The following is a 12,566-nucleotide window of genomic DNA, read 5'->3' as shown; positions in this document are numbered from 1 at the left end:
GGGTCGAAGGCCCGGGCCAGGCGTTATCGCCGGAGTGGACAGGACCGCAGGGTCACTGCCGAACTTTGCTCGGTGAACCCCCGAACGGAGGTGGGTAGCCTCGTGCGCCAGCAGGACACCACAAGTGTCGCAGTAGGAGGCCTCAGAAACAGGCCGCATCGAGGCGCCTCCGGAAGCGTCGAGCAGGTCCGAAAGGGTGCATCCGCAGAAAGGACGCGGGACGGACTCCGAGTTTTAAAGCCACCCGGATTTTGCGTTGCTTGGACCAGCGACGAGTCGACACGAAGACGACCGGGGCCTCAGTGCCATGTTGGAACGTCCACGTAGCGACTTCACGACGCGGCGATGTGTTGTTAGCCGGGGCCGGGAGAGCACTCGACGGAGGCGGCATAGACGCGGCCAGTGCCTGCGGACGGACCGAGCGCGCGTCTGGTCTCCCGGGCTTTTTCTTGAAGGAACGGGCCATCGAGGAGGACATCACGAATGCTGGGGTGTCGGTGGAAAGCAGAAACGCAACTGAAGGTGTGGCCCCGGAAGCGCGGAAGGCTGGCCCAATAAAGAGAGCCTACTCTGTCGGATTGAAGGTTGCGTGAACCAATAGGGTGCACGCTTCCCTTCTTCCGCCGACTACGCGGAAGATACTAAGTGAGAGAGTGAGCCCCCGGGAAAAGGGCTTTTATCTCTCGAGCAGCGGGAGCGCTGGGAACTGGATGGATATTCCGCGCGCAGCGCGTGTAATGATGTTCCCAGGGAGAAAGCTCGCCATGTAGCCGTTACTGTTGCTGCTAAATGGGCTCTCGCACAGCAGCTATAAAACTCCGCTCCCTTAGATGAAGAGGATAACGTCCCGCTACATGCCAGAGGCGAAAATCAGCCTAAGTGCGTTTTCGCAGGATGTACCGGTGGCGTGGTTTGGATCCAGCCTTATCCCGGTTTCCCTGCGGTTCGCTGACCGCCACCCCTTCTCGAAGTCGTTGCTGCGGGCAACGAAAGATTTGAGGTCAAAGACGTTAACTGGACAGCGGACTGGTCTCCCTTAGGAGTCAGCCAGCTTGTATACCAGGGGCGACACTTTGGTGTGCACTCGATATGGGCCCAACCACTTGGCCGAAGGGGAGGCCGAGATGCTTTTGGCGGCGTCACTCAAGACATCATTTCGCTTGAGGACAAGATCGCCGACATCGTAACGGACATCCCTATGCGACCGGTCGCACTGAGCCTTCTGACCAGCTCTCGCTTTTGGTAGGTTGGAACGCGCCAGGTTGAGGGCCGCGTCCATCCGTGAGTGCAGTTCCGCCGTATAGCCAGACGGGCTGACCTTCGCGGCGCTTGCCCCGCCGCCGCCCCATAGGACGCAGTACATGGGGTTAGGCAGCTCTTTCCCAAAGTTGAGGAAAGCAAGCGTGTACCCTGTCAAGCGATTGACCGTTAACCGCAAGAAGCCAATCTGGTTAAGACAAGCATCCCAATCCCTGTGTTGCTGTGCAATGGCTGTCAGCAAGGGCTTGAGGCTCCGGTTGATTCGCTTGGTCAGGTTGGCCTGCGGGTGATACGTGGTTGTTTTATGGTGCTTAATGCCAAAAGCAGCACACGCATCCACAAACACCTAGGCCGTGAAATAGGACGCATTGTCCGTGACCAACTCCGCTGGAAAGCCAAAGCATGTAAAGACCTCGGTCAACTTGTCCCAGATTATGCGTGCCGTTAACTTTCGAAGGGGAAGCAGTTCGACCCACTTCGTGAAGTGATCTGTGACAGCCAGGAGAAAAACATGGCCTCTCCGGCTTCCTGGGAAAGGTCCCATAATGTCACAGGCCGCGACCTGCCAAGGTTGTTGGCTGTCGATCGGCTGCATGAGCCCGGGAGGCTTGCCCCCGCGAGGCTTCACGCACTGGCACACGCGGCATGAGCGGGCGTAGTGAAGGGCGTCGCGCTTCATGCCAGGCCAGGTAGCAAAGCGGCACAACTTTTGAAAAGTCTTAAGGCCAATCGTGTGTCCGGCCAACCGCGAGTCGTGGAAATAACCTAGGGTGGCTTTCCTTAGACTGCAGGGTATCACCACCTTGAAATACTCCAGGGGAGCTTCTTCAGATGGGACGTAGCGCAGGAGAACGCTGTCGGCATGAAGCAGGTACGAGTCCAACGTGCCCGCAGCAATAACAGCCTGAGTACGGCACTCGGCGCTGACAGCAATACCAGCTGTCTGTTCGCGCCCGGCGGCTTGATCGCCACGCTCCGCTGGGGAGCTCAGCTCTTTGAGCTCGTCAACGATGTGTTGACAAAACGGATCGTCCTGCTGTGCCTTGAGCAGCTTCTCTCTGCTTAAGAAGATACCGGTGGACGTGACAGGGTCTACCAGGTATGTGTCCTCACTCGAGGCTCTCGACTCGAAAGTCACTTCGCCATCGGGGTTCGCGCCTTTCGACCCTTTGGAGCCAGAGGGCCCGGGGTCTACTTAATGCGATTGTTCTCGGGAGTGGTGGACACAAGTGCAGGACGCCATAACGGGGACACGCGACAAAGCGTCAGCCACGCCGTTCGAACTCCCTTTTCGGTAGCGCACAACAGGGTTGTACCGCTGCAAGGTCAACGCCAAGCGCGCGAGGCGGCCCGGGGGCTCGCGCAAGCGCTTAAGCGAGGTGAGTGCCATGCGGTCCGTTTCCACCACGAACGGCACGCCGTCGACATAGCAGTCGAACTTCCGGAGAGCAAAAACTATAGCGAGACATTCCCTTTCTGTGACGCTATAGTTATGCTCGGCGGCGTTAAGTGACCAGCTCGCAAAGGCGACTGGCCGCAGGACGCCGTCGTGCTCCTGAAGGAGTACCACGCCGAAACACAGGTCACTCGTGTCCGCTTGGACAACGAACTCCCTGTTCAGGTCGGGCAGCTTTAACTCGGCTGTGGCTACTAGAGCTTCGGAAATCGCCTTGAAGGCTCGCTCTTGTTCTGGCCCCCAGCTCCATCGTGCCGACTTTTTCAAGAGTGCAGTCAAGGGCGCTTGGAGGGCCGCACAGTTTGGGATGAACTATAGATAGTAGTTCACCATGCCCAAAAAGCGCCTCAGGCCCTGAATGTTTGCCGGCGTCGTGTACTTCACAATGGCACGTACCTTCTCCTCGCACAGCAGAACACGACCGCTCTAAATGATAAAGTCTAATAGTGCGATGCGAGTCTCAGCTATTTGAGCTTTCTTCGGGTTCAAAGCCAACCCGGCGGCACGCAACCTCCCAAGGACATCCTCCAAGTGGTGAAGGTGTTCCTCGAACGTTCGAGAGAAGATGACGATGTCGTCGAGGTATGCCATGGCGTGTTGCCATTTAGCGTCCCCTAGAACGGGGTCTATCGATCTCTGGAACGCAGCTGAAGCTCCAGAACAGCCATATGGTATGCGAGTAAACTTGTACAAACTTCTGTGAGAGGTGAACGCAGTTTTCTCCGCGTCAGCCTGCTCCATCTGAACCTGTAGGTAACCGCGGCTAGTATCTAAGGTGCCGAAGTAGCAAGCAACGCCTAATGCAGCCACGATCGAGTCAACGTTAGGCATAGGATAAGCATCCTTCCTCGTGACCTCGTACAGCGGGCGGTAGTAGACACAGAGCCGGTGGGAGCCGTCTATTTTGGGAACCATTACCACCGGTGAACCCCAAGGACTGTTTGAGCGTTGGACAACTCCGGTCTGAATCAACTCATCCAGTGCCTGGTCAATTGCTTTCCTCTTTGCTGCACTAACGGAGCGAGGATCGCATTTCCATCGTTGTGCGTCGCCTGTCTCAATCCGGTGCCTCACCAGAGAGATGCAACCCGGGCGTTCTGTGAACGTGTCGCTGAAACGTGTCAACTGCGACGACAGGCGTGCTTTCTCGCGTTTCGACAAGCTGTCGGCAGCAGTGAGCCATGCCATTGTAGTTGCTGCTTAGCGGGGGGGGGGGGGGGGTCACCGGCATAGTTGAGACATCGTTCACCGCAGCAGCATTATGCTCGAGGGAAAACTGTACGCACGGACCGTTTTCCGCCGCGCCGGCCAAAGGACCAGTCTTGGCGTCGGAGGGAGAGACGCGGGTCGCGGTGGCAACGCTTGGTCTCCTTTCGTCCTTTTTCCTCGTGGCGTCCGTCGACTTACTGGCAGCCGAGACCACGGGAGGTGCAGCGAAAGGCCGTAGGGCGCTGGAAGGGCCGTCCCTGTAGCCTCCGCTTGCAACGTCAATCACGATACCTGTACGCGCGAAAAAGTCGCGACCGAGAATCACAGGCACGAAAAGACCAGGGAGATGCACAAAGCGCTGTAGGCGTGCGTGATTCTCCCAACGCACAACCAAATGTGCAGCGCCGGACGATGTGGCGGTACCGCTGGCAAGGTGAAAGGCAGTGTCGCAAGCTCGAATGTGAACAGAGCGGTCGCGCAAATGAGTCCTAACCTCTTCGCCGAACAGAGAGATCGAAGTCCCGCTATCCAGCAACGCCGCAAACTCTCGACCAGCGATCGTAAGGGTGATGAACGGCGCCGGCGTGCCTGGAATATCATGTCAAGCGCGACATGCCATCGGTGCCAGAGGTTGTTTTACACTCCCGTGCTCTCTTACTGCTGCAGCCGCCAGCAAGGGGGAGCTCACAGACGGCTCACCCCGTTTCCCGACGGGCGAGGAGGCCCTTGTGTCGGATGGGGCGCGTTGCACTCACGCGCGTTGTGACCACGCTCACGGCAACGAAAGCAGACAATGCCTTTTCCTCCAACAGAGGGGGATTTCAGCAATCCTTTAGAGCTACGAGGTGTCCGTTCGCTAGCCGCAGTGGGGGCTCCGCGATCGGATATCCCCTCGAGCACTGCAGCACGGGGTTTCTGTTCTTGTTCACGCTGCCGGGCAACGGTGGCCGCCCGGGCGTACGAGTACGGGTCCAGAGCGTGGTCCGACACGTCGAGCGCGTCTCGGTCTCTCGCGGCAGAAGCCGCCTCATGGTTCGGAGAACCCCAGTATGACAAGTCACGACCAGCCCACGCGCAACTAGGCTCGAGAGACACAGACGGCGGTGGCGGCGGGTGATAGGCTTGCGCCGCCAGAATGTCGCCCTGAATACGCTTCGCATCCGATACCAGCTCGTTTAGGTCACGATAACGGGCGCTCCGAAGGTAATCAGCGTAGGTTGCATGAGCCTGACGTATGGCTCACTCCACCTTTTTGGTGTTTGATGCCGTAGGATTGGCAAGGAGGTAGAGCTCCTGCAAAGCCCGAACGTACTCAAGAAAAGATTCGTCGGGATGCTGTGTACGAAGCTCTAACTCACGACGCATGCGGCGCTCGTATTCAGGAGGAAGGAATTCGCTATGGAAGAGCGCCCTCAACTCCTCCATCGAGCAAATTTGGCGGTGGTACCGACGAGCCGGTACCACCGCGCCGCTTGAGCTGTCTGCGGCATGGGCAAAACAGAGCCTAGCATAACGCTGTCGCTCAGCTGCGTAGCCTGCCGATAGCGGTGCAGCCCCTCGAGGTACTCTGTGGCACTGATGCGGTCCGAATAACCGCTGTACTCAGGCAGAGGTACCCTTAAGCTACTTAGAACTCTTGGCTGAGGGGACTCGGGGTCTCCCTTTAAAGCACAAGGCTGCAAGCGCAGCCTTGTGCTTTAACCAGCAGAACCTTTAGGAGCTGAACCTTTAGGAGCTGCGCCACAGTTGCGTGCAGCGGTGATTGCTCCAAGGCGGGCGAGGCCGTAACAGGTGCGCGCACCTGTTCCCAAACATGCACGTCCGACCGAAAAGGGCCAGTACACGGCATGGAGGAGGGTAGGATTTGCGCTCCGACTGGTGCTTGAGGACTCACGCAAATGGCAAAAGGGCCGTCAGCCGAGCACGGTGGCGCACGTCTGTCGAAAGTCTCAGGCCAGCGAGCGTCGGTGAACGCGGCGACGTTGTCGGTTAAGCGAGCAGGCTCGCGAACGACACCGTCAACCCTTTGCGCTCGCGACCACGAGTCAGTAAGCGCGTTCCCGCCAACACCTTAGTGCCCCTGGTAGGAAGGACCGGGTGCGGTGATTTGAGCTGTCAACCGTGCTGCTGACGGGGAAAGGCCAGCGAGCGGAGACTGCGCTGGGGACAGGCCCATAAGCGCGTGTGTCTCGCACAGCTGATACAGCCCGTTACTGGCTTGGCTAGGACTGTGGTCCTCGTTCAAGCGACTCGCATCCCTGTAGGAGGCCCTGAAAAAGGGATCTCTCCCGGTGAATGAAAGCAGAGGGTCGCCGAGAGAGCCGTACCCCGTACTGCTGCAGTCGTCCGCCTCGAACGAGATCAAGTCCGTCGTCACAGGATTGAACAGAAACGATCGCCTCGAAGGGGTCTACTCTGAAGCCATGCTGAAACCAAGTTGGGCGCCAGTTATCTGGAGATAGGTTTGCACAAGGCTTATCTACTAAGCGCAACCGTGTAGGGATGCGACGTTGTGGTATAAAACGCTGCCCTGGAGAGTGTGCGTCATGCTTTGACGTAGAAAAATCGGTGTGCGGGGCCGATTTAGTAATTCAAGGTGCGCGGGAATCATGATGATGGTGATAGCGCTAAAACTATGAGCGCGCCCATGCGCGTGCTCGTGCGCGCACCACGTGAAAAAGCTCCCGAGCCACGGGGACAGCTCGGCTGACCCCAGAGAGCAGAACGCAAGGAAAGGTTCGGGCCACGCCCCGGCTGCTCGTTCTGACCCTCCGTGTCCGGGCCTCGTCCCGGCGTTGAAGTCCTCGGGTGCCTCCTGGACTGGGCATCGCCCCACCTCACCCCAGAGAGCAGAACGCAAGGAAAGGTTCGGGCCACGCCCCGGCTGCTCGTTCTGACCCTCCGTGTCCGGGCCTCGTCCCGGCGTTGAAGTCCTCGGCTGCGTCCTGGACTGGGCCTCGCCCCACCTCGCCAGAGAGCAGAGAGCAAGGAAAGGTTCGGGCCACGCCCCGGCTGCTCGTTCTGACCCTCCGTGTCCGGGCCTCGTCCCGGCGTTGAAGTCCTCGGCTGCGTCCTGGACTGGGCCTCGCCCCACCTCGCCAGAAAGCAGAACGCAAGGAAAGGTTCGGGCCACGCCCCGGCTGCTCGTTCTGACCCTCCGTGTCCGGGCCTCATCCCGGCGTTGAAGTCCTCGGCTGCGTCCTGGACTGGGCATCGCCCCACCTCGCACCCACGTTGGTCTGAAGCGGCGTTCGTCACGGCCAGCTGCTGTTCTGGTCTCGGAGCGAGACGCTGTCCCAGCTCTGTTCGCGGCAGTCGGCGGTACGCTGTTCTCGGTGGCAAGCCCAGGCGTTGACCACCGTACTGGGATGGCCCTGGCGGTTATCTTCTAGACCGAGCCCCGCCTCGGTAGGAACTCCGCAAGCACCAGGCATCGCGCCTCCTGACTACCAGAGAGCTCAAGGTGAAGAGCAACGTTCACGCCCCAAGCGTAGAATGTGAGTGAATGAACAAGAACAATAACTCTCTTCGCGTAGGACCGTTAGCGCGTGTATATCTGTGTGAGTTTATGTTGTGTGTATCCATTTGTCCGTCTTCGTGTGTATAAAAGTCTCTCGTTGTCCTCGAACGTCCTCTGTCCTCATCTGGCTAGCCTGCGCCCACAGTTTCCCCACAAATTTTGGCGAGCCTGCCAGGATAGATCGGCCTTACCTTCTTGCCGAGAGCCAGACGGGCGGGACGAACCGATGGATTTAGAGAAATTGCACGCGATCGGAACGGACATGGGCCTTGCCAGGATCGGCACTCAACATCTTTCAGGCGAGAATTGGTCGCACACAGGATGCCTGTAAACGTGCAAAGACTGCTTTGTATTGGAGAGGAGGTCGGGTGGTCTTGCGCCGACTTAGAGCGAATGTTGCAAGAAGACTTTGATGAGGAACAAAAGAGAATTGATTTCGAACTGCGGTATATGTGCAAAAATGACAATGAGCGTGTGCGTTTGCGACAGGAAGGAGAGAAGCTGTTGTCTGAGATCAGCACAGCTATCTTGGAAATCCGAGAGATTGCAAATAGGGTAGCGCTTAAGGAGGTTAATGAAGAGGGCCAAGTCAATAATCTCAAGGATGAGATAGCTCTCCATGATGTTGACACAAGTCTGTCAGACACACTCGAAAAAGTGTATATCGGAGAACATGATGATGTAGCTCTGTGTGCACGATCTGCTAGTGACTGTGTTAAGCAGACATGTGATGGCATTGAAGGTGACGGAAGTATAGAGCAGCATGGCCTCTGCAGTGGTCAACTGAAACCTTTCGGCCATACAAAGAGCACGTCATGCGCATCTGAGACTCTTGCTTCGGAGCCCAACGAAAAGCGAGTGTCATTGAAAAACCCTAAAACAGAGCCAGAAGATGACCATAATTCGAGAAAGAGGGGCCGGAACTCCAAGAGTAGTAGTGGAGGTAGGAACGCTGTGAGCCCAAAACATGGTACTCCGTACCATGCGGAGGAAAATGAACTTCGAGACAACCGAAAGATGCGGCGTGCTTTGGACTACGTAGCCTGGCGCTCAGACCTAGATGTTTGGATTGAATACTCCTCCATCTATATGAACATCGAGAAACCACCGCGGTACACAGAAGCACATAGGAAGGAAGAACTCTGGTTCTGCGCTAGTACGTGGAAGAAAAGGAGGAAGAGTACAAACCTGGTTGACCGATTCCGAACTGAACTGCGACACGACAATGGACTTCGAACTGCATGCGGAACCAATTCCCCGCGCTGACATAATGTTTGCCCGACTTACTCGGCGTCGATGCTTCCAAGCTTGACTCGACGAATTCATCGTGCTGCCCGGCGCCTGTGTTCGCCGCAACGGCATGAGTGAGTGGTCGTTGGCCTAGGCATCGGGTCACGAGCGTGCGGTGCCGTGCATTCCGTGTGGACGCTCTTGGTACATCGTCACAGAAAAGCATTATCATTGTTGAATGTGTTCAGTTTATGCGTATTGTGTCAGTTGTCTATGTCTTTCAGTTGTGCTCCGTCTTACTTGAGAATGTATTTTCTGTGTTCACAGTCACGGCTCTGCGCGTCCGAGTTCCTGGGTCCACGAACAACCACAGTCACCGAGAATAATTGTCAGCTAAGTGAAACCAGCTGTACGCTTTTAATATGGCAACCTAAGAGCTGAAATGTTATTTCAAGGCACATGAAGTCGAGTTACACTTGAAAAGTGTAGAGATTCTTTTAGGTGTGGCACAATCTTGTCACATATTTTTGCCTTTATTATTATTATTTATTTTTTTCACTGTCATCCGTCCATGTGGATGGGCGATGATAAAGAATACCACTGCCAAAGTGCGTTTTTATGCCGGTAAATCTTTGAGTGTATATTACAGTGCCCTGTGGTGCCGGCGAGACACTTGAACATTCTAGTCTACTCTATGAACATGTCGACCCTTCTTAACCCAGCGTTTCGCTGTTCTTGAACTGGGGGGAAGATGTGGTATAAAACGCTGCCCTGGAGAGTGTGCGTCATGCTTTGACGTAGAAAAATCGGTGTGCGGGGCCGATTTAGTAATTCAAGGTGCGCGGGAATCATGATGATGGTGATAGCGCTAAAACTATGAGCGCGCCCATGCGCCTGCTCGTGCGCGCACCACGTGAAAAAGCTCCCGAGCCACGGGGACAGCTCGGCTGACCCCAGAGAGCAGAACGCAAGGAAAGGTTCGGGCCACGCCCCGGCTGCTCGTTCTGACCCTCCGTGTCCGGGCCTCGTCCCGGCGTTGAAGTCCTCGGGTGCCTCCTGGACTGGGCATCGCCCCACCTCACCCCAGAGAGCAGAACGCAAGGAAAGGTTCGGGCCACGCCCCGGCTGCTCGTTCTGACCCTCCGTGTCCGGGCCTCGTCCCGGCGTTGAAGTCCTCGGCTGCGTCCTGGACTGGGCCTCGCCCCACCTCGCCAGAGAGCAGAGAGCAAGGAAAGGTTCGGGCCACGCCCCGGCTGCTCGTTCTGACCCTCCGTGTCCGGGCCTCGTCCCGGAGTTGAAGTCCTCGGCTGCGTCCTGGACTGGGCCTCGCCCCACCTCGCCAGAAAGCAGAACGCAAGGAAAGGTTCGGGCCACGCCCCGGCTGCTCGTTCTGACCCTCCGTGTCCGGGCCTCATCCCGGCGTTGAAGTCCTCGGCTGCGTCCTGGACTGGGCATCGCCCCACCTCGCACCCACGTTGGTCTGAAGCGGCGTTCGTCACGGCCAGCTGCTGTTCTGGTCTCGGAGCGAGACGCTGTCCCAGCTCTGTTCGCGGCAGTCGGCGGTACGCTGTTCTCGGTGGCAAGCCCAGGTGTTGACCACCGTACTGGGATGGCCCTGGCGGTTATCTTCTAGACCGAGCCCCGCCTCGGTAGGAACTCCGCAAGCACCAGGCATCGCGCCTCCTGACTACCAGAGAGCTCAAGGTGAAGAGCAACGTTCACGCCCCAAGCGTAGAATGTGAGTGAATGAACAAGAACAATAACTCTCTTCGCGTAGGACCGTTAGCGCGTGTATATCTGTGTGAGTTTATGTTGTGTGTATCCATTTGTCCGTCTTCGTGTGTATAAAAGTCTCTCGTTGTCCTCGAACGTCCTCTGTCCTCATCTGGCTAGCCTGCGCCCACAGTTGCCCACAGACGTCCTCCACTGCCGCTGCGTGTGAAGATGCTGCGGCCGGGTTCGTCGATTTCTCTGGCACGGCACAGAAACCACGCACGAGGCAGGATAACAACAACAACGGGTTTATTAACCCAAGATGCAGCACAGTGCGACACTCACGGGCTTGCAGGCCGAACAGGGAACTCCGCAAGACCGAGCAAGTACGCTTGCCTAGGGCGCGACAACTCCCGTACAAGGGCCAAAACGAACACACGAACGAGAAGCCGCCTGCTAAGCAGCACGTCAACCTCTCGTGGAGGCCTGAGAGCATCTGCTGCAACGAGCGAATCGTTGGGCGCAACATAGCTCGTAAGAAAGGAGAATGTCATGCACGGCCCAGAGGGAAATGGCGCTGCGTTGTGACGTAGGCCCGCGCAGCGCGCCAGCGTAGCGTGCCCGGACATGCCAGCGCGAGAAGGAGCCGACGGTTGACTGCCCAGACCAAGAGGCGCCCTGGCAGCCATCTTGGCGGATGTCGGTGCTTATGCGCGCCCGAGCTATGCCGTCGGCGCGCGCGCGGCAGCTGGGGAACGAAGCGGAGGGCACTCTCGATTCCCACAACGTCCAAGAAACGACGCAGATGACGCCGTACAAATTGGTCTATGAAAGGAGCCCGGTAACGACACTCAACGCTATGCTTCCAAACGTCGCCGACGAACAGAACCTTGTCATTGCCTACCGTCAGCGCGCGAAGAAGCTCGTCAACTCGCTCGCCTGCGCATCAAGAATCAACAGGCGATCGACAGCCGCCGTTACAATGTTCGACGAAGCTTCGTTGGTATCAGCCCGGGGACAGTGCTTGGGTATGGATGCCGATACGCCGACGTGGGCTCAGTGAAAAACTTCTGCGATGGTACTTCGGACCATACAGAGTAGTTCAACGAATCGGCCCACTCGACTACGAGATTGTTCCCGACGGCATTCGAAATTCTTAATGGCGCCATGCAAAACCTGAAGTCGTACATGTTGTGTGCCTCAAGCCATTTCATGCGCGAACCTGAGGACTGTATTGTTATTGCTGTGCTTTATTGCTTGTACTTATAGTTCATTTTCTTTATTATTGTATCTCTAACTTCATCTTTTTTTTAAGCATTGAGACGATACCTTTTTCAAAGGAGAGCAATGCCACATTCTTGCCTTATTTTGTGTAATCGCCTTGTTTCACTGTCCGTAATATTTAGCACAAACCATGCCTACTCTGTTTGAGAAGCTTCGAAACAGCAGTAGATCAATTTGTTAAGATTACGCACACTTCTTGAACTTTACAGACTATTCTGGAACCTACGCTGCCGCTAGCAATAAAGCTAAAATATTCTATGGCAAATGTATAAATGCCGACTCGCTTAGCCGCTTGTCAGTTGATCGACGGCAGACCCTCTGTTTGCCGCTATCAGTGCCAGTGTCTTGCTGCAATAAGACTTTCCTTTTGCGTGGCCGCAAGTGTGGCCCGAATAAGCAGTTTATCGTAGAACTAGAATCTGCTCCCTTCATTCACGTCAAAACACCGTGACAATATTTTACAGGTTATTACTTACATTCTCCTGCAGGTCATACCCTGCTACTTTTCAAAATTTCTTTGACTCCTTTTAAAGGGATCCTGCAACACTTCTTGAGCCTGGTCAGAAAACACTGTTGATCGGTAGTCAAGCTCCCGAGAACATGCAAGCCAAATATTATTTGCAACTCCAGATAACGCTCCTTGTGCTGGCAACACTAGCCAAAAAAAAAAAAAGCGCCTAACGGGGTCAACCTGGCACTTTCGTTGCGGCTTCACTTGGCGCTATGCTGAAGTGTCTTGATTGCAACGTCGGATCGCATCGCTTCGTTGAAGCGGAAAGGGTGCTGGCCGTGGACTGCCTCATACTTATCTGCATAAAGGATTTCATAGGCAAGCAGTGGAAATAGTTGCGCTGTGCAAGCAAACATCAAGCCTATTCGACGAGCGGCGTCATG

General features: G+C 56.3%; 1 protein-coding gene across 11 annotated transcripts in view; it reads right to left on the bottom strand.

The window, feature by feature from the left end:
• The window catches only part of LOC119167714 (uncharacterized), a 537,665-nt gene that overhangs the window by 258,510 nt on the left and 266,589 nt on the right, over positions 1-12,566 (bottom strand). The window lies entirely within an intron of this gene.

The sequence above is a fragment of the Rhipicephalus microplus genome, chromosome 6 (assembly GCF_043290135.1).
Source record: "Rhipicephalus microplus isolate Deutch F79 chromosome 6, USDA_Rmic, whole genome shotgun sequence".
Taxonomy (NCBI): domain Eukaryota; kingdom Metazoa; phylum Arthropoda; class Arachnida; order Ixodida; family Ixodidae; genus Rhipicephalus; species Rhipicephalus microplus.
Note: the sequence above shows the minus strand (reverse complement) of the source record. Positions and strands in the feature narration are given on the sequence as shown.